The sequence below is a fragment of the Petromyzon marinus genome, chromosome 42, assembly GCF_048934315.1.
Source record: "Petromyzon marinus isolate PM22_M1 ecotype Great Lakes invasive population chromosome 42, UKy_Petmar_22M1.pri1.0, whole genome shotgun sequence".
NCBI classification, from domain to species: domain Eukaryota; kingdom Metazoa; phylum Chordata; class Hyperoartia; order Petromyzontiformes; family Petromyzontidae; genus Petromyzon; species Petromyzon marinus.
Window position 1 is genome coordinate 11,222,730 of NC_133708.1, and position 27,148 is coordinate 11,249,877.

General features: G+C 45.7%; 1 long non-coding RNA gene across 2 annotated transcripts in view; it reads left to right on the forward strand.

The window, feature by feature from the left end:
* LOC142930614 (uncharacterized) overlaps window positions 1-26,874 on the forward strand; it is a 39,666-nt gene extending 12,792 nt beyond the window's left edge. The window contains exons 3-4 of one of the 2 annotated variants that reach the window (XR_012946571.1): window positions 24,403-24,919; window positions 26,064-26,874. This is a non-coding gene — a long non-coding RNA (uncharacterized LOC142930614). Of the gene's footprint in view, window positions 1-24,402 lie in introns of both variants that reach the window. The other variant, XR_012946570.1, reaches the window with a different exon arrangement.
* Window positions 26,875-27,148: the final 274 nt, after the last annotated feature.

Below are 27,148 nucleotides of genomic sequence, written 5' to 3' on the forward strand. Positions count from 1 at the left end.
CTTGGGTGAACTCCGCGCCCGTTTTGATTTGGTGAAACATTTACATTTTCGAGATGTTTGCTTTATAAATTAAACATGGGCAACAATGGTTTATAAATCACGCGGTTTTACACGATAACGTTAGGGAGCTTTTCAATCTGTTTTTTTGTTACTTGCTAATTGCATGGCATCTGTTGCAACGTCGACAGTTGTTATTTTCTTTAACTTCTTCATTTCGGTACCTGAACCAGGCTAACACGAGAGAGTTTTATAAATAAAAAAAAACCGGTGGGGATTTCACGCGCATTGCTCCGAGCACAATGATTGCATTGTTGACAACAAATGACATTGCAAGAATCTCAACCAGAGTCTTCACGACAACAAACAATCACATCAATTTGTATCAATATGAAGGGACAATTTGAAAAATGTATCGGCTACATTTTGTCATAACACAACGACAAATTTGACTGTGTGAATACCCAGACGTCAAACTATTGCCATTATTTGCAAACACTGTGGTAATGATGAATGTAACGATGGAATTAATTTCATTCGTAGGTTTTCGCGACCAATATCATCCATAATATAACTCAGATTGGAAATGTTGTGGATTTGTTCTCCAATACACCGGTGTGCTGTACTAGTAACTAAATGGCATGTTCTGTTTACGTGATAAACCTTCATAATTGGCTGTGTTGGGTGGTGGGTTTAACGACACATTTATATTGAAGCGATCTAATCCAACACAACTATATCATGGTTATATTAAAGTCGTGGGCATTGACCATTGCTTGGAGTAGAAAATAAAGGTAGCTTCTGTCTGACAAAGACCCTCCCACCCCCCCGCCTTCGCCCCTTTATAGTGTTACAGACTTTTGTGGCAAGTCACGTGAGCCAGAACCTAATGAAGGCTGTTATGGTAAGTGGTCAGCCGCCGTTGTCTTCCCAGTGGCGATGTTTACACACCACACCAGGTACTCATTTGAGGCTAAGTCGACCTAGGGGAGGCCCAGGACCGGTTCAGATAATCGTCCCTGGTGTTGGCCGTGAGCGCAGCGTAGCGCTAACCGCATTCCTCTATGGGAATATTTTGGTCACGATTGGTGTTATTTTACAGGAGATGTAAGCACAGTGAAAACATGGGTCAGACCACTTATAACCACAGAACAAGCACGCTGAAAGGCTTTGCGAATGACGAACATGGAACAAAAAAAACATCCATTAAAGGACAAGTCAGTTTACCAAGGTTGGAGTTCAAAGGAAAATATCAATAAATTACAATGTGATTTAAATTAGCCCGCTGTTTAAAATCAATGCTTATAGATTTTTGAGATCTGCACACCCCGGGATTTTTTTTCCCATCAACCGTTTTCACATTTCTCTCTCCCTTCTTGCAATGCAGTAGGCACCGCCAAAAATTTCGGAGGGTGAATTCTGGAATGCGTTCATTAAAGCGTGCACCACCGTGTTTAGTGTTTCTCGTGCCTTTATCGATGCGCGAATGACAGAGATGGAAACGAGACGGGGTATGTCGTGGCCCCGTTTATGCGGCACGCTGAAAAAAGAAAGGAAAAACACTCCGTAGCATTTAACGTGAATAGGACAATTTCCCTCTCCTTCACTACGCAGTGACAACAGGAACAGAACAGAGTATGGACACAGACACACACTTAACTATAATACAGTACCATTGCAAAAAAATTGGTCGTCTCATATTTATTCTCGTGCACAAATGTGGCATTGGCATTGTAGGTGTCGGTGTGTGTGTATGTCTATGGCAACTACTTTGTATATAATCAAGCAGGCAAGGACCTCGCACTCTATGCGTGTGGGGAGCGATAGTGTAGCGGTTAGCGTGCTGCGCTATGAACCTGGCGACCCGGGTTCGATTCCCGCTCACGGCCAACACCAGTGACGATTATATGAACCGGTCCCGGGGCTCCCCTAGGTCGACTCAGCCTCAAATGAGTACCTGGTGCGGTGTGTAAACATTGCCACTAGGGAGACAAAGGCGGTCGGCCGTGGTGCTGGCCACCCACCTCCTTGTGTACCGTTTCGGCCTATATAGGTGCTTGCTAACAGCACTTGCCCCTACAGTCTGTTAAGGCTATATGGGGGGGATCTTTGTCTTGTGTGTGTGCGTGGTTGTCAAAAGCCTGCGTGCAAGTCACACACAGCGTAAATGCTTGTTTTATATTTCCAATTTCGAGATTGTACACGCAGAGAATGCACGCCTCCCTACATGTATGCAATGCATTTGAGTTTGTGAAATATCGCGCACAGCATTGTCAGTCTGTTTCAATGTAAGTGTTAAGTGTGCACAAATGGCGCTCCGAAGCACATCATGTTTATTCAATTTCCCAATCTGAATTGATGTGACCATCGTTTACTCACTATCTGCAGTGGACTTGCAGCACGACAATCAAAATCAAATTTTGATTCCCGCACCAACAAAAAACACCTAGCGTACCGCACAATGATCCCGGAAACTTTTGGTTCAACGTTTTTTTTTTTGGCTACTCCGGCCTCGCGCGTGCTGTTCCAGACTTGACAGGGGCACACTCGCATTGCTCCGCGAGCATTCGCAAAGCATCCGCTCTGCGTTTAGCGAACTGCCGAAATTAAGGTGGGCACTGTGCACCAGGGGGTGGAGTGGCCTGGCACCACTCTGCTCACCTTTGTCTTTCATTCTCCGTTCTCTTTCTCTCTCTATTCCTCCTTCTCCTCCTCTTGTTCTCTTCCCGCCCCCTTCACTGGGACAAATTTCCCCTCCACATGAAAAAGTCACCTTCCCTCACTAGTTTCCGCTCGGCACTCAAAACTCACGTATTGGTCCCTAGCTCACCCCACGACACCTTAATCTCACCCCTTCCCACTCTCATAACCGCCACCGATATTTTTCCCTCTTCAGAATCTCATCATCTGGCTTTCACTCATTCCCCATTCATTTCACACATTCCTCATTCATTTAATCCATTCATCGTCATGACCTGCCATCAATTTCGCTTGCACCGAATTCACGCATCACAGATTTGCCCATTGCTTCCTGTCACCTCTTCTCCACCATTACAGTCCTATGTGCCGTATACATAGCCTTGGATCAGGCGCGATATACATTTATTTAAGATAAGTGTTTTTTTAAACGCCAACTGGCCCTGGAAGCCCAGGGCCAGTTGGTATATTCTCCCACAGATGTTGGCCATGGGTGAGACTAAAACTCGCGTCGCCCCGACCAGTACGACGCTGCCCACACCACCACTGCCCTCAAAAGTGGCCTGCGCGCACGTGCACAGACACGCACGTGCACGTGTACAGACACGCAAGCATAAACAGCGGCCAAGACAAAGCGAGCACCCAGCCATAGCAGCCGCAGAATCGTTCTGCGAAGTACCTGTTTGCCTTATTCAAAACAACCCCCCCCCCCCCCGTGTGTAAAGATCCAACTGTCTACACACGGCTCTTTGTTCGGGATCGTCAGTGGCCATTCGGCACAGGCTTCAAATGTGCTTGGCGCAGTGTGCCTGCTGTGGCAGGAGCCATTACGGAGTAAAGTACCCATTAGCACACCCCCCCGGAGTATTTTAGTGAAACGTTCAGACCTGTGTCAGGATTTTTATTATTATTTCTGTGTCGAACCATCCATCTGGACGGTGTTGTGGGTCAGGAAACAAGGATGCACAATCGGTGCAATAACAGAACTGAGAAACGATGCCAAATGAGGCAACTGCCTCAGCAGCTCTCCCGCTATATTTTTCACCTGATGACGATTGCGTGTGTTGCGATCGAAAAAACGTCGTGAATTTGTTAGTTTTTTTTTCTACGTAGCTTTACCGAAAGACTCAAAGAAAATTAGACAACCTGATCGCAACTCGATCTGTTTACGATGAACTGATCTTCCTCTCTCGACCGACCGTCGATGAAACGCTTAATTGATTGGAACGTTTTAATGCAAATGCTTCTGAGGGTTGTCCTCGTTCATCTCGAGTCATATTTAAGTTATATATTTTTTAAGCCTATTTGTTTTAATTTGATTTTGCCTTTAACTCTGTTTTATAAGCTTTAATTGTTTTATTCCCCGCCCCCTCCCTGAATGTTATCCCAACTGCACTATGAGAATCACGTCATGAGATTACGGATCTGTGAGCGCAGGGTTTCTCAAACTCCGGTGCTCGCGATCCACCACGCTCCGGCTTTCCGCGTTTCACCAATTTGCTCCTCCCATCCAAATATATAATTAACTCGTTCCACGCTGCAAGCGCCCGATGATTGTTAAACACGTCCCACGTGACTTGCTAGACAAATACAGCTGCCAACGTTGATTAACATTACCACCATTATATTCTTGGTTCTTTCGGTAAAGTCACGTAGAAGGGAAACAATAAAATAATAAAAATATAAAACAATTAAAAACCACAGCAAGAAAAGGTTCTTGCTGTGGTTTTCACACCTGATGATGATTGCTTATGTTGCAGTCGAAACGTCGTGATAATTTTATTGTTTACTATTTTTTACTATTTTATTGTTTCCCTTCTACGTGACTTTACCGAAAGAACCAAGAATATGAATCTCTGCAGTCACGAAAGCTTTAAATCAAAATTACCACAATTGTTCGTTAAAGCAGGGAGATGCATGAACTTGACATGCAAGTTAATGTAGAAAATATAAATTGTGTGTATGAGTGGAAATAATCATAACTTACAGCTCTTTGTCAGTGCAATGCTTGCTTAAGGCCTTCTCGAGTCATATCGATCTTGCGAGTTGTTTGACCACAATTAGCCATGCTGGTCAGTGCAGATTGATTGAGATGGGAAACAGGACTAGCTCGGATATCATTCGCCACCGATGTTAGCCATGGCTAGAAATTTCACTCGGGTAACTGGGTTAATAATGTCGTGTGCTAAATATTTTAATAAAAAAAAACTGTTTTGTAATTGCTGACAAATGTGTAATCACATGTGTTGCTTAATAATAATACACATCTTTTTTTTTTAATCAACACACTATGCTCCGGTAAAGGTGTCATCCCAGAAATGTCTTGCAAGCGTCACTGCTGGCAGAAGGGGCTCCAATGGAGGAGGATCTGGAGAGGGCATTTTGCCTCTTTTTTTCACGCTGGCCAGACTTGTTGGAAGGTGTACGAGTACCCACACTTTACCCCACCACACGCAACCTGCCAATCCGCTGTGACGTGCACCCAGCTCTACTGCTGGGTGGATAGAGGCAAGGGGGTGAGAGGCAGGGGGTGGAACTGTGCAGGGGACGTTTTAGCAACTTGCTTCGTTGTGTCAACGGCCAACACGCCGCGAGGCTGAGTAGGGAGCGGCGAGCTCTGGATCGCGAGCCCAGCGCGCCGAAACATTTCGACCACCAAAATCAAAACCGAACGGAATTCTCATTTCGATTCAACACCCTCTCAATCGAGTGCGGTGGTTCTCAGAGTGTGGTCCGCGAGCTGTGATGTAAATGCAGGTTCCTCCGGAAATAATGACAATGTTTATATATTTTTATTCTGGACATTCCTTTATAGAAATTACTATAGATTTAATAAAAAAAATAAGCGAGGTAAATTACCCTCATTAAACTATCTTAACCCTGAGATTTAAATGCAACACCCCCCTAAAAAAATCGTTATAGCTGCGTTTAATTTTTGTTTCAATGTTCCAGTAATATGAATGATTTTCTACTAATGCTATTTAGATAGATAAGTGAACTTTGTCTTTGTCATCAGGGGTGGAGGGGTTGGGTGGCCCACGAAAAAACGTTCGCATAGGCTGAGTGGTCAACGAGGGTTTGAGAAACACTGCCCTAGATGACGGGGAGGAAAGTAGAGGCAACTTTTTGTTAAATACTCGAGTCCAAAGGACATGGCTCAGTTCACCACCACCACCACCAACAACTCAATGCGAATTTGAGCAGGAAATTACCTATCGGGTTTATGCACAGATGTTGCATAGAGTCTGTGGATGAAATACCTGTATTTACGTTGTTTAAAACAAGAAATCAATTTGTATTGACAATAGAGCCTGCATGCGGTGTGAGGGGACTAGTGGCCACGGTAGGTAATGACAGGGGAATCAGTTGTGAGTGTGAAGGGACTGGTGGCCACGGGAGGTAATGACAGGGGTATCAGTTGTGATGCGAAGGGACTGGTGGCTACGGGAGGTAATGACAGGGGAATCAGTTGTGAGTGCGAAGGGACTGGTGGCTACGGGAGGTAATGACAGGGGAATCAGTTGTGAGTGCGAAGGGACTGGTGGCCACGGGAGGTAATGACAGGGGAATCAGTTGTGAGTGCGAAGGAACTAGTGGCCACGGGAGGTAATGAAGGGGAGTCAGCTGTGAGTGCGAAGGGACTGGTGGCTATGGGAGGTAATGACAGGGGTATCAGTTGTGAGTGTGAAGGGACTGGTGGCTACGGGAGGTAATAATAGGGGTATCAGTTGTGAGTGCGAAGGGACTGGTGGCTACGGAAGGTAATGACAGGGGTATCAGTTGTGAGTGCGAAGGGACTAGTGGCCACGGGAGGTAATGAAGGGGAGTCAGTTGTGAGTGCGAAGGGACTGGTGGTTACGGAAGGTAATGACAGGGGTATCAGTTGTGAGTGCGAAGGGACTAGTGGCCACGGGAGGTAATGACAGGGGTATCAGTTGTGAGTGCGAAGGGACTGGTGGCTACGGGAGGTAATGCCAGGGGTATCAGTTGTGAGTGCGAAGGGACTGGTGGCTACGGGAATGTTCGAGAAGGGAGCATGGTCACGTGACGGAAGAGGACGGAGGAGTCTGCCAGTAGAGTGAGCGTCCAGAGTCAGCGAGAATGGTCAAGAAGGGGGGCATGTGTCCTCGTGTTGAGATATAAAAGAGAGATGCACGAGAGACTCGGGGCTGTTGCGGTGGGGGTCTCCGCCTGATGTCAAGTGAACATGTCATCAATCAAGTGCCATCTCAAAAAAAGTACGTCAAGTCGTCATTACACTTGTATACAGTGATACATGTACCATTCTGCAGTGGGTGCCTACTACAGATGGATGGTAGGGCATGTGGCAGGTTCTTTGTTTAATCATTATTATGGCACATTACATTTCGCCTGGAGGGATGTATTGCGGACGTAAAAAATAAGCTTAGGGGACTTGTACATTTAATAATATTAAAGTCGAGCAGGGTTAAATGTTTCATAATTTTTAACACTTTCTTGTGGGACACACGGTAAGCTTTTTTTTTGGAGTGGGGTGAGGTTGTAAAGAATGTGATGGCTACCCCCTCAGCTGCTAACTTTATGCCTCATTGAGTTGGCCAGAATTTGATGTTTTTAAGAGATTTACTGCGAGTCCAAGGCATGTCTAAATGGTATGTGTGTGTGCAAAGACAAAAATCCCCCGTATAGCCTTAACAGACCGTTGGGGCAAGTGCTGTTAGCTGCCTTTGTTTCCCTAGTGGCAAAGTTTAAACATCGCAACAGGTACTCATTTGAGGCTGAGTCGACCTAGGGGATGCCCAGGACCGATTCAGATAATCGTCACTGGTGTGGGCTGTGAGCAGGAAACAAACCCGGGTCGCCAGTTTCGTAGCGCAGCGTAGCGCTAACCGCTACACCTCCGGGCACACACACCCAGACACACAACAACAACCGCCATTCGCCACTAAGTGGCGGTGACGTCACCACGACGCTTGTGTCAGGCCATGTGCACCTTGAGGCCACGTGAAGTGTCAAATGCCCGCTGGCAGGAGGCCACGGGGCAGACCCAGGTGCCACGGGTCGACTGACTGAGATGACTGGGTGATGCACCACCTGTGCCCCCTACTGTGCCAACCTGCTGTGCTTTAGACATCAGGCGCTCCGCTTGTTGTTGTGAGCGTCGCTCCTCCGCCCTCCATTGTTGTTGGAGGGCGACTGCCTCCAACTGCCCAGTAGCATCCTTCACGAGCCTCCTCCACAGAGGCCGATCTTGACACCGCTGGTACCAGTCATCGGCAAGTCCACTCAGCTCCACGTCCTCCTGTACCACATCACTCCATCTCTTCTCTAGCCCGTGCCGCACCCGTTTAGCCCCCTCGATCCGGCCGAACAAAAGCTGTTTCGGCATGCGGTGGCTGGGCATGCGGGCTACATGACCCAGCCAACGCAGCCTTGCCTGCCGGAGGAGCTCACCGATGGGACATTGCCCAGATCTTTCAAGGATTTGTGAGCTCCTCACACAATCCAGCCTGGTTAAACCCAGGATGGATCGTAGGCAGGCTAGCCTAAATGTTTCGCAAGCATAAAGCAGGGAGGGAATGACCGTGGCCGAGAATACCTGAAGCTTAGTGCAGAGCTACAGACCATACATAACATGGTTGAGCAATAGGGAGCCATCCCTTGACCGCACCCGGGTATCGATCAACCTCCCATTATATCTGTACCAAATGGAGATTCCCCCGGTACAACTATTGAAGGCTTCACGAACTACGTGGTCAAAATAAATGTTAAATAATGTGGGAGCCAGAGGCCATCTCTGTCGCACCCCAAGGTGTACAGGGAATGGCTCTGACTCCCGGCCACGTAGTTTTACCCGGGCCCGCTCACCATCATGAAGGTCCTTAATGATCGTGAGCATGGGGTTAGAGACTCCAAAAGCACGAAGAACAACCCAGAGTCCAGGCCCACTGATGGTATCATAGGCCTTGCCCAGGTCAATAAAGCAGAGATGTAGGTCTTGTTGGAATTCCCTACACCTCTGCTGTAGCAGAAAATATGGCATCTGTGCAGGACCGCCCTTTCCTGAAACCGCATTGGGGCTCCGCAAGCCTCTCCTCAGCGTGCCTGGCAAGGCGATGTTGAATAATCCTTGCCAGGACCTTTCCCGGCACACTGAGGAGTGAGATGCCCCTGTAGTTGTTACAGTCTGTGCGGTCCCCCTTCTTAAAGAGGGGGACCACCAGGGCATCCTTCCAATCGTGCAGAACCCGTCCAGTGGTCCAAGCTGTTGTTATGATGTCATATAGGGCAATCTGTGCACAAACGCCACCCTCCCTCAGCATTTCGCTTGGGAGATCATCTCTGCCCGGTCCCTTTCCTGGTCTCAGACTCCGGATCGCCTTCAGAACTTCCTCAACAAATGGCACCTCAGCCAGCCACTCACAGGGGGTGACTTCTTCCAATATTTTAGGCACCACAGCCTCAGCAGGGTCATACCCACTTTGTGCCACAATGTTTTCCTGGCTGAGGGGTTTCCCCTCCCCCAGGACCTCACAGAAATGCTCAGCAAATCTCCAAACCTGTTCCTGGGGGTCATAGATTGGAACACCATTTTTCCCCTAATGATGGTAATAGGTGTGGTGCTGCAGGTTACTTTTTTGATGGAGTTAAATAGAGATTTGTGATTGCGGGCCACTGAGGCAGACTCCATCTCCTCAGCAACCCGCGACCACCACCCATCCTTGCAGCGCCTCACGGCTCTCCGAACCTCAGAGCGAAGGCTGCGGTAAGCCTCCTCATTCTCTGACGTGGGATTCTGTAGCCGATGACAGTGGGCCTGTCGCTTTTTCTCAACCATCCTGAACACCTCCTCTGTCAGCCAGGGTCTCTGGGGAGGTCTGGACCGCGTACCCAAAGCAGCCATTGCAGCTGCATGAGTCACAGTGCTAAACTTTGCCCATTTACCCTCGACATCAGGAGGAGTGGGGGACGATGCCAACCCCAGCCGCAAGCGATGATGAAATTCTCGCTTGCAACTTTCATCAGATAACTGAGACCAGGCCACTTTAGGTTGGAATGGGGTCCTGGGTGTACACCCACCACCGGAGTGGAAGAATGGCAGGCACATCTTACAGATGACTAGTCGATGGTCAGAGGGCAGATCAGCTCCACGGTAGGTCCTGGTGTCAAGAACATGGGCTCGCATCCGCTGGTCCGTCACTATGTAGTCCAGCAGATGTTCTTGCTTGGACCCAGCATGCATCCATGATGTTGTGTGGATGCACCGATGCCGGAACAGTGTGTTGGTAATTACAAGCCCATGGGCTGCACGCAAATCTAGCAGCCTCCTACCGTTGTTATTGAGGTGATCTGGCCCATGCCCTCCAATCACTCCAGGCCAGGTGCCAGCATCATTACCAACTCGGGCATTGAAGTCACCTAACAAGATGACTCTATCCCGAGGGGCCACTTTAGCCAGCACCTGTGACAGGAGGTCATAAAAGGCATCTGACTCATCGGCTTTGCCTGCATCCCTCCACGGATGTTCGTCTTCGGTGGGGGCATAAGTAACCACGACCACCACTCCTCGCCTCTGGTTGATGGGAAGGCGAGCCCAAAGTAGCCTGGGGCTTACAGCTTCCCACACCTCACCGCCACGCTCCCACACCCCCTTCATTCTTTTGTTCAAAAGAAGAGCCACACCCTGTTGTTTGGCAGTCTGCTGCTCCGAGTAGAGGACTGTCCACCCCTCATGGTGGCAGGAGCCAGAACCAGTCCACCGGACCTCCTGAATGCCACAGAGATCCAGGTGGTAATGGTCCAGCTCCCGACAGAGGAGTGGCAGCCTCTCCTCCGCAGTGAGCGTTCGAACATTTCACGTGGCCACACGAAGTGGCTTTTCGTTGTTTCTGGAGGAGCCCCGAGGGGAGAGATTCAATCTCCTGGTTCCGCCAATTGGGGTTTGGCCAGGAGACATCATAGACGCCTGTCCCCCCGGGGCCTCCGGCACAAGCTTATTAGTTGTTGTTGCTGGAGTGGCGACTGCCTCCAACTGCCCAGTAGCCTCACTGTGCGCCTAGCCTGGCACTGCCCAGTAGCAGCAGCGTCATTCACGAGACTCCAAAAAAGACAAAGATCTCCCGTGTAGCCTGTAACAGACTGCAGGGGCAAGTGGCTGTTAGCGAGCACCGCCTATGAATTCATAATAAAGGTTTTTGGGTTAGATCGCGTTATTTACAAATGTGTCGTAGCCCTCCACCACCCGACACGGCCAAACAGTAAAAAAATGCGTCACGTTTACAAAGGACAAAATAGTTCACTACTTTAGCCAACCGGTGTGTTGTTGAAGAGCGAATCAACATCATTTAAAATTTGAGTACTGTGACGTTTCGCTGGTAATTACATCCAGCATCAATCGGGCAATTCGCCAGAATGGTAAAGCCCTCTCTATGAAGTCCACCGGCACTCTGGCACACACAGAGAGGGTGGGTGGCCAGCACCACGCCCGCCCGGCCGCCTTTGTCTTCCCAAAGTGGCGACGTTTACTACACCAGACGCACACCATGGAACCAGAGACAGAGGCAGGTGAGTGGTGAGAGAGAGCGGGATGGAAACACCTGGAGCTTAAACTCCAGCCGAGGAAGAGGAACTTCGCTCGTAGCGTTTGTGCTCTCATTTGTGGACAAGCGAACTGACGATGCCCATCGGATCATCATCATCATCTTGATAATAAGAATAGGAAGTTGGTGGTTGGTGGCGGTGGTGGTCTCCGAACGGGGGAAGATGTTCGCGGTGTTGCTGGTGCTCTGCTGCTGTGTCAGATTGGTGGCTGCGGTAAGAGAAGGGGGAGAGGGAGGGGTTCATGGTCATGATAATGATGATGATGGTCACTGCTGCCCTGAGAGAGAGTCGCGCTCTCTCCACTGCTGCTGCCCCGAGATGTCGCGGGCGCTGCCCCAGAGCAAGGAGGTGCTGCTGCAGTCGTTCAACAAGCGGCTCAAGGACGACGTGCGCTCCATCCTGGACAACTTCACGGAGATCATTCGAGACGGCCAAGGGTTGTGAATGAAGAGTCCCCCTGTGTGGGCTTCAGTGGGGCCGTCTGGACGGGCAACAGAGACACGAGAGGCCAAGAAACGACATTCCAGTCATGGGCTGAGCTCAAGGAGGGCTAACTCGAGCACCATCCTGCGGCGGGGAAAGGAGGCGGTGCAAGCAGTTCAGCCGAGCCCACAACAGCCAAGAATCTGCTGTCTGGGAGAGGGGGTTGGGCGCTGTTAAACCCTAGCACATGGGCGAGAAGCCGTGCATGTGTGACGAGTGCGGCAGGACGTTTTTCTCACGTTCGGCCTACAAGTATATATATATTTTTCTATTCCACTTGTGTGTAAATCTGTGTATACCCCGGATATTTTAGAGATGGCAATTCTCCTGCTGTGTATCCTACTGCTGTCCCTCCCGGCCATATCTAGTGCCACACTCAACTCTACAAACGGCTACCCTCGTTTTTTTGCGTCAATACTTGTTGCTCGATTTGCCACTACGCCTGCAAATGAAACAGCTCATAGACACTTCTACACTCCATCATTGTATCCTTTTAAACCCTATCTTTGTCCCATTACTTCACCAGCACTCCTTCCAAACTTCATTCTGCTCTTAAAAATAACACCATCTGCGAGCTGCTGCTATTCGTCCAAGGTTCGCCGCTCTTCATCCCTTCACAGAAAATACTTATGCAAACTGTTAATTCTACTTTTCTTATTTCTGGGTGGTATTGAGCTTCATCCTGGCCCAAATGAAAAGAGCTCGTATAATTCTGTAGATTTTTCTGGCAGGAAAGGTGTTGGTGTTCTACATGTCTACATCAGAGGGCTTGTGATTAAATTAAGTCAACTAAAACTAGAAGTGGCAAATCTTGACCCGGACATTTTTTGCCTAACAGAAACCTTTCTCACTCCTGCCGTCAATGACTTGCAGATTACGATTGAAAACTACAACCTTTTTCGGCTTGACCGAGGATCTAAAGGAGGTGGAATTGCCATCTATGTTCGTAACACTATTGCATGTTCACCAGCTCACTCCTTGTTTAAAAAATGTTGCTTTGAAGGTCTGGCTCTCAGAATAACTCTCCCAAATAATCAACAGATATTGGTAGTGTGCTGCTATAGACCGCCTTGTGGGAAGGATGTTGAAGCTGCATCGGCACTGAGAGAGCTTTTTGGGGGCCTCCCTAAAGGTGAAATAATTTTAGTGGGTGATCTAAATTGGAATTGGCTAAACCCGCCGGCCGTGGCCACAAATTTTACAGATGAATTTAACCTGTTTCAATTAATAAATGTCCCCACAAGACCTAACCTAAAAAATCCGGGACAGTCAACTCTGCTTGACGTCCTATTGACAAATGCCCCTCACAATTTCGCACTGACTGATGTTCTGGGTAATAACCTTAGTGATCACTCCTTCATTTTTGGTGTGAGATCATCAGCCAGACCCAAAGCCCCCCCTAAAATTGTTGAGAAGCACTCTTTGAGGCACTTCAGCACTCGGGAATTTAGAAATGATGTGCTTCACTCGGATATTGATAAGGTCTGTGATATCCCCAACCTGACTACGGCTTGGGAGACTTTCAGGTACACGTTTCTCCAAATTCTTAACAAACATGCTCCGTTGGTTAGATTTAAAACTAAAGGCAACCGCCCACCATGGTATGATCCTTTGATTACAAAGCTCGTGAAAACTAGGGACAAGGCTTGGGCATGTGCTCAGAAAAGTAATTTGGTAAATGACTGACTAGAATATAGGATTTTAAGGAATAGATGTGTAAAAAAAAATACGGCATGCAAAAAATGCCTATTTTTCCTCCACTCTCCTGGAATCACATGGAAATGCCAGGATTTTTTGGAGAACAATCAAATCTATCGAAAAGGCATCCAAAACAGAAAATCTGCCCGTTGAGCTTCACCGAAATGGGGAATATTTTTCAGATCCCAAAAAAATTGTTGACAATTTTAACCTTCATTTTTCTGAAGCTGGTAATCTTTTTGATAATGTATTGGGAGTCACCCCTGCTCCTGCAAATTCCTACACCCCTGTCCAAACATTAAACGAATTTAGTTTCGAACCAATCCACGAAAGTAATGTTCTGAAACAACTGTCCTACCTCAAAGGGTCCTCCTCTACCGAAGCAGATAGTTTTCCCGTCTTTGCTCTACTAACTGTTGGTCACCTAATATACAAACCTATAGCCCATATTTTCAACCTGTCCATCAAAGAAGCATCAGTTCCTCTAGAATGGAAACATTCCTATGTCCGTCCACTTCACAAAGGGGGCCCTAAAGATGATCCCAATAACTACCAACCTATCTCAATTTTGTCCCCATTGATGAAAATGTTTGAAAAATTATTGAACTACCAAATTAGCAGTTTCCTGTCCACCAACAATCTACTACATCTAAAACAATCTGGGTTCCGGAAAAAATACAGCACCACATCTGCTGCATTAGACTCTTTGAATCAAATTTACAATAGCCTTGATAATAAGCAGTACTGTGCCTGTCTTTTTCTTGACCTGTCCAAAGCTTTTGATACAGTTGACCACAACACCCTGCTTTGTAAACTAAGTTGCCTCGGTTTTTCCGAGAACACAGTACAATGGTTAAAAAATTACCTCTTTTCTTGCACCCAAACTGTATTCACAGATGGTTGGAGGTCAAACAGTGTTAAGATAACAAAAGGGGTTCCACAGGGTTCCATCCTCGGCCCCCTCTTGTTCTCTCTTTATGTCAATGACTTGGGCACTGAACTGGATCATTCCAGGGTAAATCTTTTTGCAGATGACACGATACTGATTACTGCTGGCCGCTCTCCAGATGACGTGATTGCTAAGCTCCAGGGTGATTTCAACAAACTACAACATCAGCTAGTTTCTCTTAAACTAGTCCTGAATTCCTCCAAAACCAAGGTGCTATGCTTCTCTCCGGGACTAAAGCAGGAAGTTATTTTTCCCCAATTACATTCCTTGAATAATTATCAAATAGAGCAAGTCAAGATCTATAAGTATCTTGGGGTCATCCTGGATTCAAAACTTAGTTTTGAAGATCACATTGATTATATTGGTAAAAAGACAAAAATAAAAATTGGTTTTCTGTATCGACACAAGCACTGCTTCCCCCCAATGTTCCGTTTGGAATTGATAAAAGCTACCATACTGCCTCTACTTGGCTACTGTGACATCGTGTATAAATCAGCCCCAAGTACTGTACTGAAGAAGCTTGATTCCATCTATCACTCGGCCTTAAGATTTGCATTGAACTGCCCATATAGGACTCACCACTGTGATCTCTACATTGGGTCAAACTTAACATCTCTTAATGTTCGACGGCTTGTGCACCAAATCTTATTTATTCACGATGTACTTACAAAAAAATCCGCAGACTACCTACTGGATCTCCTCTCTGTTTCAAAGAACAAATTTGACCTCAGGTCTTCGCTCATTTACCAGCTTCACATTCCCTATTGCCGTACAAAAACTGGAGGAAGGGCCTTTGCTATTGATGCCCCCAGGGTCTGGAATGCTATTGCCAATAAACTGCAACTTGAATCACTACCTATGAGATCTTCACTCAAAACTGCTCTAGAGGAGTTGTACAACCCTAGCTGCCACTGCTATTCAGTGGCCTAAAATATGGCTCTAGATTTTGGTGTTATAATTTATTTATGTAGTTTATTGTTAAAAATTCGGTCACAGTCCCTATGATCACTGTTACATTGGATTTATGGCTTTTATTTTGGTGATTTCGAAAAGTTTTTTTTGTTTTGGCCATGTTTTTGTTTATTGTAGTACGGAGTTAGACTGATGGCCTTAATCTTTGTTGTCTTGTGGTTGTTGTTGTTGTTGTTATTTGACTTGCATCCCACTGGGATTTTTGCACATAGCGTTGGTGTACGGTGCTACTTCAGGAATATTTTGATATTTTTTTCCTGTATTTTCTGTTTGCACAGTCACATAATCACTTTAAGATGTTTTCTTGTTCATGTTTTTTGTTTGTTGCGGTTGCACCCGATTCAAGAGCCGAATGGCTCACAGGGCTATACCAAAAAAATGGAACTATGAACTATGAGTTATATTTTTAAGTCGTGGTTTCGTGGTAATTTATTGAAGGTGGAGGGGTTACCAGCCCCTCGCACCCGTCCAGAGCCCCCATTTAGCCACTGTGGTGGTCACAGACGCCATGAGGGGAGAGGCCAATCGGAATTGGCCTTCTCCCCACAGCACTGTCCACGACAGAGTTGCCTGTCCAGCACCGCGAGGAGACACACACACACCCAGACACACACACCCAGACACACACTCCACACCGCCGGTGTTGTCAGAGGCAGGAAGGCAAAAGCGGGAAGTTTTGACAGTGGACGTGTGGATTAATGTAAACATTTTGTATGGCCTTGTCTCACCAGTGTTAGACCAGAGAACGCCAAAGGGTGAACAGTACAAAGGCAATGCAAGCATCGGAGCACTTATAGCTCGGGTCAAGCAGTTCTATCTACGAGACCTTTTTGTCAGTATCAAAAATGATTTAAAAAAATAGTTTTTTTTACTCTTTCTGTCATTAAAACAGGTGTTAAGATGTTCAAACACCAGAGAGAAACCATTTGCAAAGAATCAAGTCTGCACCTGTTTTATTGGCATAAAGGGTAAAATCTATTTTTATTTTTTCATACTCTGATAATGGCAAAAGAGGTCCCAATCTATTGTCATTTTGTCATTTGGATTACAAGACTGTAGCCAAAGGAGGCATCCTCGCGGTTCAGCACTGGGGATGTATGAATAACAAGTAATTCTAATGTATCCTCTTGGTTCTTTCAGTGAAGTCACGTAGAAGGGAAATAATAATATAATAAAAATAAAACATAATAAAATAAAATTCTCACGACGTTTCGGCCACAACACAAGTAGCCTTCCTCAGGTGAAGAAACAGAACTGTCGGGAAGACAGCGTCTTAATGAACACTGCTAAGCTTGGCAGCGTATTTAAGCTGGGTGGGAGGAGCAGAGTGCCTTGACAAAGGAGTTTACATATCAACAGGAGAATTTAGCATTGAAGTAGCTGTGTTAATGTGATAGATTAGCAGGATGTTAAAGTCAGAAATTAGCATGTAACTGGGAGATTAGCATGATGTTAGTGTGGCCGAAACGTCGTGAAAATTTTATTTTATTATGTTTTCTTTTTATTATTTAATTATTGCCCTTCTACGTGGTGACTTTACCGAAAGAACCAAGAAGATGAATCCCTGCAGTCACAAAAGCTTTAAATCGAAATTCTAATGTAATGCGTGTATTCTACAGTAATTTGATTGTCGGTACATTTTTTTTTTCCCATTTGGAGAGGGTGACACGGTGGTGACCCGTTCTCTGAAATTACATTGCAGGCTCTATCATAGCGGGGTAACGATCGATTCATTGATTATAAACGGGTCTCAGGTGCATGGTAGAAGTGTGCCAGATCTTTCACCTTTTTCACAGTTTTTGTTTTGCGTGGTACGTAAGTTCCAATGGGTAGACTCACCCCCCCCCCATCCCCCCGCCATATAAACGTGTAATTTCCTCCACTGGCTCAGGTTTGCAAACAGGAGATAAGCACTCGCTCAATGCTAAATATGAGCAGGACATTACTTTTACTGTGCTGGCAACACAACCTGTTACGCAATTGAGCTGGTCTTAGTTTATGCTTGCTCACAGCACTTCGTACAACAGTCAACCAGGCTACACGTGGCGCCTTTGCCTTTGTACGCGATTACAAACGTTATTGCCTAGTGAGGAGACGCTATGAGCTAATGCGGTGTCGGAAGAGGGGCGTTCCTTTTATTGGAAGTAGTAGTTTATCGGTAAACTAGTAGTTTATCGGTAAATTTAAACACATATAATGCACCACCCTACATTAAAAAACCTCGGTTATTTCCTCTGGCAGCATTGCGCTTTGAAGCCGTTAAAAAAGTTCTCGTGGTGGCCCTCTTGTTGTGCTTTGTGCGCAAGCGAGCGACGTGCGAAATGGAACAAAGGCGTCAAAATAACGCGCAAATGTGGCGTTTTTACTGCCTAAATTGGCTGCACTAATTGGGCTGATGGGTGGCTATTAGCGGAGCTATACGAATCGTGGTGTTAATAAGAGAAGAAACACCCAAACATGTGTTTATAGCCACTGTCTGAGCTCCGACAAGAATAGCACGTTCTTATACGGCCCTAAGCAAGTGATAAATTTGCAGAACTCTTGTTGATAATGCGTTGGACCAGCGTACGCTGAAAATGTTTTCTGGCGACGCGTCAAATTATAGTTATTATAACGAGAAATGACAACGATCTGCATGCATTTCACTCGTCAAAGAGAAGTGCTTAATGCATTTTTGAAGTGAAAATATTTAACGGAAGCAATTTTTGTTGAAAATCTACTTGTGGGCGGGATATAATTTTGTTTAACACGTCGGCTTTGGCGACCAATATTATCCATAGTAGTGTTTTTTTTTGTGTGGGTTAGATTGAATTAGCGATATCAGCAAAGTTCCGCCTCATAAACGAATGCCTTGGTGCTACGATGAGAAGTCACCCACAAAAATTATTTGGGCCCCAGAAATTATGTGGATGGACTATTTGACGTTTATTCTTTGGGTCTTTCAGTAAAGCCACGTAGATTATCTAGCGATTATCGACCGATTATCGACCGATTATCGACCGATATCTACGCGGCTCTACCGCAAGACCTGAAGAATTAACACAGACACAAGTTCCTGCAGTCACGAAAGCTTTAAGTCAAGATTTATTTGACGTTTGTTAACCTCGCCTGTAACCAAAACGCCGCTTTTTACTTTTTTGCCGTAGACATACAGTGGGTTTAAGTGAGCGCAAGTTTAAACGTGATATTTTGCAGTTTAAGGTAAATACGAACTTTGGGATCATCTTTCTTAACTCCTCTGTGCTCTCGAGACAACTTGCCATCGTCCCTTTCTGCACCATTACTTTAAACAAGTCACATAAAAATCCAATTAGGGAGAAAAAATATTTCTGCACGACAGCCCCATTATTGAATTTACCGCTCATGGTCTTTGCTGCAATGTTAACAAAATCCCAACCGGGCTATAGGTTTTGAGTGAATTCCCCCCACATGGCAAGATGCTACAGGCAACATCCGAAGCCCAAATCGCGCTTTCAGCCTTTAAAGTTGACGCGGCCAATATGTAACGATACCTGCAGTGATGGGTCTTTGTGGGCCCATTTCAGCCTATGACTAAATCAACAAGAAAACGCCCGATCTTGCAAGAACTCCAAAGCTAAGCAGGGTTTGACTCTAGATAGCACTTGATTTGCAACCGCCATGCATAACAGGTGCTATAGCCTGCTGGAGGTTATACACGGCAGGGAGCAGAGGGTTGTGCAGAAAAATATATTGTTGTACTGCACTTCTATGCGTCAACTCGCACTGACCAGAGTGGGGAAGTTTGGCAAAGCAACCCCCACGACCATCACAGCACGAGAAGACCCTCATCCAGGTGTGTGCTCGTGTAGGTGTGTTGGTTTCACAAAAGCCAAAATGTCTCGAGTATCCATATATATGTTGGTGCGACGAGCTTTCAATACGTTACTTGAGGGCCTGTTAAGATTAACAAGCATTCAGTCGAATTTCCCCTTTGGCAAACTGGTGCAAAGCAATGTTCTGTACAAGTGACGATCAATGAGCCTGTTAAATTGCTGGATCGCGGGAGATGGCAGTGGCTGATGCTACAAGGGGATGTCTTAATTCAGCAGTAGATTGGCCGTGGTTAATAATGATGATGGTCAAGGCATGAACTAACTACTTTTTGTTTTTAGTTTGTTGTCCTTCCCCCGCACCTCCGATGAGCATGGTTGACTACACACGTTGCGAAAGAAGTTCAACATACATACATTCATACGTATCGGGCCTAATTCAAACCTTGATGGAACTGCTGAAGAAATAAATCACGAAGTGATTTACCCCCGAGTTGGTCGAGAAGGCGTCAATACAATTTACATTTATATAGCGTCTAAATGCGACCACAGCTCCAGACGTGTTGACAGGAAACAAAATAATTAGCCGTACACACATGAAAACAAATGGGTATTTTAAGGCTCGGCTTGAACAAGGGCAGTAGAGTCTCAACTGCGCGAAGTCCAAGAGGACGACGACGTTCAGACAGTGGGAGCAGACGCCGAGAAGGGGCGACCACCCACGGAACGAAAGTTACCTGTTGGCTTTGTGATAAGGCCTGCGGCATGCTTTTTACTAAAAGCCAGAAATAAAACAGTATTCTTCAATACGTGAACCGGACCCGACCCCCAATGTGGATAATTTATAATGTGGATGTGAAAGCATTGTTAAAACAATCTGCTTTCCTAATGCAGATGATATTCTAATGTTCAAAACGATTGTTTAGAGTCTGCAGATTCTATATGCGATGGTTTGCAAGACCAGTTCACAGCGGTGAGTGCACTGCCCCATTAATCTGGTGACCTGAGTTCGATTCCCAACCACAGTGATGTTTAAACTAGCATGGTTAGAACAACGCCACGATGGACGACGCGTTGGGAGAAGCCCATGAATCCAACGGCGCAACAAACAAAAAAAGAGCCGCACGGTTTCTTTGTAATATATTTCATTTATTTCTAAATAAAAAAAAAGACGATCTTACGCACTTTTTTGTGTGATAACAATTCTCATAGCGTCAGGGCAATACAGGCAAGGGAACGGAAATAAATATTCCATCTGCATGAATTTAAGAGAAAATAAATGATGAACGTTGCAAAAGCGAATTAAATCTCAGGTGAGCTGCCGCACGATAGCAGAAGCAAATACAAAATATCCATGCTGTGTGAATGAGCAATGCCCTGTGGGGCCGTACCCGTTATTTTACGCGTCCATGGTTATTTCACGTCCCAACTAGAAAATGCAAATCTTTGTAATCTGCTGGTTTAATTGAAAGAAGTTGCCGCACATTTGCACCTTCACGCCGAATGGCAGCGGAGCCCGGAGGCCACCCGCTCTCGAGTCGGATAGCGAGCTTCGCCGGGTCTGATGCGAGCGAGCGCTTCGGAGGTGCGACGGCAAAAGTTCTCCTCTGCGCGCTGCGGAGAGACCCCCCCCACCCCCCCCCCCCCGGGCATGGTGGTGCAGAGCACGGCGATGTCTCGCGAATACAAACACCGCACCGCTGGTTCAGATTCACCGCACAACTGATTCAAATTCACCGCACCGCTGGTTCTGATTCGCCGCATTGCTGGTTCAAATTCACCGCACCGCTGGTTCAAATTAACTGTCATAGTTTATGCACTACGTTTGATAACTTGAACAATTTTAAATGTTCATCATCGAATTTTTTTTATTTTAAACATAACGTTCCATCAGTTAAAAACACAATTTGAACTTAAACCATTTTTTTTCATTTAAAAATTGTAAGCAGAAACGCAGTCATACAATCAATCGGAGTAATGGTGCAGTGGCTCGTGAGCTTCATGGGGAGCTAGGCAATCTGAGTGGAAATCCTGGCACGGCTGACATCAGCGGTGAGTGATATCTGAAACCGGTCCTTGGCCACCTATTTCCTCAACTCACACTGAGCAGCGTTACAAAGTACGGTCACGCCAATGACCAAACATGGCACAGGGAGGTGGACATCCACAGCACCAGGTTATATCTTATATGTTGTATGCGCCAGATAAGCACTGGCAGGGCTTGGTAAGCCAATCGTCGAATTATTATGTCACGAGTTTTATTTTTCTTCCCATCAATTCAAAATCTTCCACAAAGTACGTGACCAATATAATAATCAATTATTAGTTTCCTTGGGGTTAATGCAACCATTTTTTTTTTTAAATATTGCATGCATTCCGGTTTACTTGATTCTATTGGCTCTGTTGGGTGGCAGAGGGTTATTGTTTAAAAAAGCTGACATTATACCTTCACGGTGATCCAATCCAAAATAAAATTGTGAATTACATATTATAAGCTGTTAGATGGTGCATCGTTTAATTTTCGATAGTTGGAGCGGTCTATGAAAGAGCTCTCCGGACAAACGTCCATGCACGCATGTTTCAGGAATTATAGAGCAGGAGCTTGTATCGCAAAACCATCTTAGGCTGAGATGTTTGTACCTTATGGCAACAGGACATGTTGCCAGATTTGAAGCAGCGAAATAATGTCACGGTGTTCTCACTTCTAACCGTCTCCAACAAAGAGGAGTGCATCAATATTTGAGGAGAAGCATGGGGGCTGTGGAAGATAACGCTTAATAAAACATTTAGCTTCATTATTTTGGCCCTCCAGTTTCCAAATGTTCCCCCAGCTGATGAATACGTAACATGCTGTAAGGTTTAAAGGTCACGATAAAAACAGCGTACAGTGATCAAACGGTCACTGGAAACTTTTTTTTTACTCATTAAATGTTAACATGGTCATTTATTTATTTCATTTCGACAAAACAAAGTCACCTTTGCAGTTTATTTTTTGGCAAAATGCTGAACAAAATTTCACAACGTTTTTGGAGGTGTATTAGAACCGTGATTTATTCTATCAAAAGTCGAGTAAATTCGATGCAGTGCATAAAACCAAAAAAATGCCCATCCATATAAAAGATACAATTTTACTCGAAAAGGACATTTTTTTTTAAATCACACATTTGACGGCGAATTGTTTAAGCACCATTTTCAAGAAAGTGGGTAGAGTGGTGATACAGTGGTTCGCGGAATGCACCATAAAACCAAATGAAACTGTCTTTGATTCCCGGCCACGGCTAAACATCAATGATATCTCCAGGGTCTCCGCTCACCAATATGCACTGAACACCATGGTAAAGTATGGTCAAACGACCACTTCTCCAGCCGACACGGCAACAATGATGCTTTCATTCAGCACTGAATTTACACAGGGCTGTCGATTATTACCAATGATAAACAGACAGGAATACATATTAAAAAAAATACAAAATAGCGTGTAATAGAGATGAGTCGGATGTCAACAAAAACATCTTAATTTCCATATTGTCGGATTTTGAAGGAAACTGTTGGATGATTTATGTGTCTCTGAACTCACACGTGACAATGCTTGATGCCACGTGACAGCATTTTTTTGGAGAAAATACGCGTAAATGGCAATTCCTTTCTTAGGAATATTCCAAGACATGCTTTTTTACAGATCGTCCACAGTGTTGAATCTAAGCCTGATTTTATAATTTATTAGAATATTATTATTATAGTGCTTGCTTATCCAGGAACACCTCCAATGGAGAGTCTCAAGACTCTTTTTGCAGGAGTGATGTCGCTCTACGTAATCCTATTTGAGTCATTTGGAGGGCAACATTTCAGGATTTGAAGGTTTGGCCAATACCAGTGGAATTGTTTATGAAGCTTTTTTCTCTCTCTCTCTCTCTCTTTAAAAGTCAGGAGCAAATCCTTCACGCATGTATATACGTGCAGCAACATGTCCTTTAGTCTAACTCAAACTTGAGAGAACGCCTGGCTGAAGTTTTAAAATGCCAGTCCCTTTGCTCGTTTCCCAGGGGGCTCGCTACGCTGCGTTTAACAATCAACAATCGCCCGGATTGCTGCCTATTTTTTTTCTTTTCCGGATTTGCATTTAAATGTAGAATACTGGTCAACATGGGAGGAGGGACGGGGGGGGGGACATGGGCCGTGACGAGAAGTGAAGAACGGAGCTGGAAATCTCCCCCCTCCCTCCCTCCCCCACTTTAAATGAAAGTTCACGCTTCGATGAGAAGGTGCAATTCTCTTCAGCCTCCATATTCTTGAGAGATCGCCCAACGGCAAATGCATTGCACGTTGTTGTGCCTCCCCCAAGTGCCCCTTTTTAAGTCGGGCAATGCTGGACGAGTTCTATAGAAAAGGCAGCATCCGGTGGTAACGTCTGGGAGCAAAGTTTAAGCGCGAGAACCACCGCGTGGCACCGGGGGTAGAGGTGGTGCTGATCATGCCGTGGTCATGAGCGCTGAACCGCAGGTTCGCATCCTCGCTCCAGTCGCCCGTGATTAAATCGGGTTCCGAAATTAATGAAGCTGCTCGTTACAAGCATGGTCATCAATGACTGCACAGTTATATATATACTTTTTAAACGTGGTACATCACTCTATTCGGCATATTCTAGCACTGATTAATAACGATATGAATTTTATAATTTCATGAAAAATGATGGATGTTTCATACATGGCAGGCGTGTACATGGCAGGCATGCACATGTCAGGTATGCACATGGCAGGCATTTACATCTACACCACACTTCCTGATATACATGGAAGCCAAAGGAGGGAACGTGCCCGAACGGTTACGAGGTCACGTGGGATGGTAACGTCACAGGGGAGGTCTTCATCCATGACATTGAACGTTTGTGATCGGGGCGTAAGTGGGCAGATACGTAGTTTAGAACAGAATGCGTAAAGCATTCGTGCAAGCACATCTATGGCCACAACCACATACACACAACTATATATATGAGCACAATGGTTCTTAATATGCAGTCCCGCAAGAACTATTATCGCATACAGCAGCGCAAGCGTTTTATATCTTCTGTCCCCGAGTGTGTATTGTCAAAGCTCACTCTGAGGTCCAGCCGTGTTTTCTTGTTATGAAATAGCATGTGTAGGCCGTTACTTACAATTTGCAGCCTAGGCGGATGCGGTAAAACTATGACTGTGTATGTGTCAATCTGCAGGTAACACATGATGGCTTATCTTGCAGATATCGGGCATCTTGTCAGTCCACCTTGCCCTGCTGTGCAGTTCTTTCTCGCAAAAGTGAAAAAAGCAACAAAACAACTCCGCCGAAAAAGGGATCGTGTGTGGACCACGACACAAGTCCAGCGAAACAATGCCAAAACAGCAGTCGTCCTCCACTGGCAAAGACAAATAACACCCACTTGGTAAAGACTCCAGTGTTGAGGATGCATCCCCTAAACTCTGGCAGTGATTGTGCGTGTCATCCTGGTGTTGCCATTCATCGTGAAAATTCGATCTCTTGCCACATCCGTCACTTCCTCATTTCTGCTGCTGCTGCTGAGATTCTCAACTGTGCCTTCATGAACACCCCGACTCAACGACTGCAATTCCCTCATCAAACCCATCGCCTCTAAACTCCACATGATCCCAATACACCAATCCCTCCACTGGCTCTCAATTCAACCCTCAATTAACTTCAAGATCACAACGACCACCTTAAAGATCCTCTGATATTTTGTCTCTTTGTACCTCACCTACAGGTAATCATCTGATTCTGCTTCAACAATTAAGGCTTGTTGATACTCCCAGTCGAGCTGCCTCATTCTCCTCTGCTGTCCCCAGGGTTCGAAATTCCCTCTGGCTGGAAAGTTCAAACTTGAGACATTTCCATTAATTTCTATATAAATATATGTAATATATATAGATGCCTCCTTGTTCCCATTGATATGCATCTCCGATTGTTTTGTAGAGTCTTAAAGTGCAATTAGCACTTTAGATAAGGGGTTTGGTGATCAGGCAAATGTATTCAGGTACATGAGAAACCTATCTGCAGGAGTAGAAGGAAGTACAGCAAGTATATTTATGACCGATCTGGGCAGATTTTCAGTGTTATCCGATCACTAAATATCCATTATATATTGAAGCATGTGTAAATATCTGTTGTGGTTTTGAGTGGAAGTATGATTTGTATTTATCCATCCTATCGACTTTCAAAACCATTTTCACTCAAATAAACTGAATCAAATGGCGCTTTTGCGAGAAAATACAAAAATAACTTTAAATCCAGTAAACAGCGTCGAAATCTTGCTGGATCCGAAATAATTTTGAAAAAATCTTTCTTCGCATATTGGGCTTAAAAAAACCGCACACACGGACTATAAAGCCGCAACGGGTTGCTTTATTTTCATGAAATACCTTGCAAAAGGAGACGTTACAAAATAAAAAATGCAATGTCCTGTATACCCCGTGGCATAGTAAGGGGTGTCCATTGATTTTAATATCACAAAGATCCCAGCTCCAAACTTGAACATGCAAAGCGAAAACTGCTTCCATTCAACACCGCGGAGGGGCTTTGATCACCCTACTCTCGGAGTCCCACGGATAAACGCTTTGATGATTATTCCTTTCATCATTGTAAAAGTTGTCTCTCCATCATCCCAAAACCCTTGACAGTTTTTTTTCTCTCTCCAAAATATCTCAATTCGTTGTTTTGCCCCCTCATTAAACTGCCAGGCTGGGGTGCAGAATTCAAAATCCCTCCTAGAGTGAAGGTATTTCTTGACAAATAGATAAAGATTACATCCCAAATGTGTGGCTACTGAATGCATTGCAGCATTTGTTACCATAATAGGAGCAATTCAACGCAACGTTTTGATCAGGGACACATACCCCTCCTCTTTACAGACCAGATCAAGTATACAACTTCCACAACAGCAGGTGTCATCCGAAAGAACTTCAAGTGATAAACTAAACTTCACTGCACCGTCAGTACAGGTGATTTTTCCACTTGCAGTTCGCCGATCTGAGCCACAAATCTGGCTTTGCAAGACATCTGGATCTGCCCAGTGGACCAAGCAGGGCTACGGTGGCGAGATGTTAACTACCTCGCCTGGCATACAGGAGATCGTGGGTTCGATTCCGACCCTGACGCCTGCTGAATAAATGGAGTTTGCATGTTATCGCCGTGGTCGCATGGATTTGTCTCCGCCTCCTCCGGGTTTTCCCTCCACAGGCCTTACCTGGTAAAGTTCCACTTGATAAGTCACTTAATTGAGCGATAATTTGTGACAACGTCGCTTCTGAAAATAGCTATCTCACTCAGTGGGCCTTGTCACATGGTACACGTAACTCCCCAGGCAAAATACAATGTGGAGGGTGTGGTCCACCTGCATAGGGAAAGGGGGTTGGGGGGAGGGACCACCACACAATAGAGGGGAAGGTTGAGTGGAGGAAGCCCTCAGCCACACACCATCTCTGCGCTCGAGCGCCAGGAGCGGTCCAAAGAAACAGCCAGTAGCAGCTCGGCAGGACTGTGCAGTTAGAGCTGAAATTAACACATTCCTGCGGAGGGAGCTGGTAGGAACGTTGGGTTGCTCGGTGAATGCCCAGGGTCAACGGCGGTGTGGTGTATTCCGCAAATATGCCCGACTGTGAGGGCGGGCACAAGCCAGCGTGAGTAGGTTAAACGTTGAGTTTTATAAGGGCACCACGGGGTGACCAGCCCCGCCCAACCCCTCCCACGCCCCACCCTCCCTACCCTCCCCTCTCCACCCAGCCCCACCCCTCCCACGTGGACAGACATCCACAGACATCCACAGACATACACAATCCCCTGCCTCCTGTGAATTTATCCCGGTTGGGCTTCCAGTCCACGACGTTTCCTACCAGTAAAATAGATGATTTTTTTATATATATAATGCACCAGGGTCTGTCTTAACAGTCCCCGTGTTAACTTCAGTGGAAGCCCGGTGGGAAGCAGGGCGGGGTAA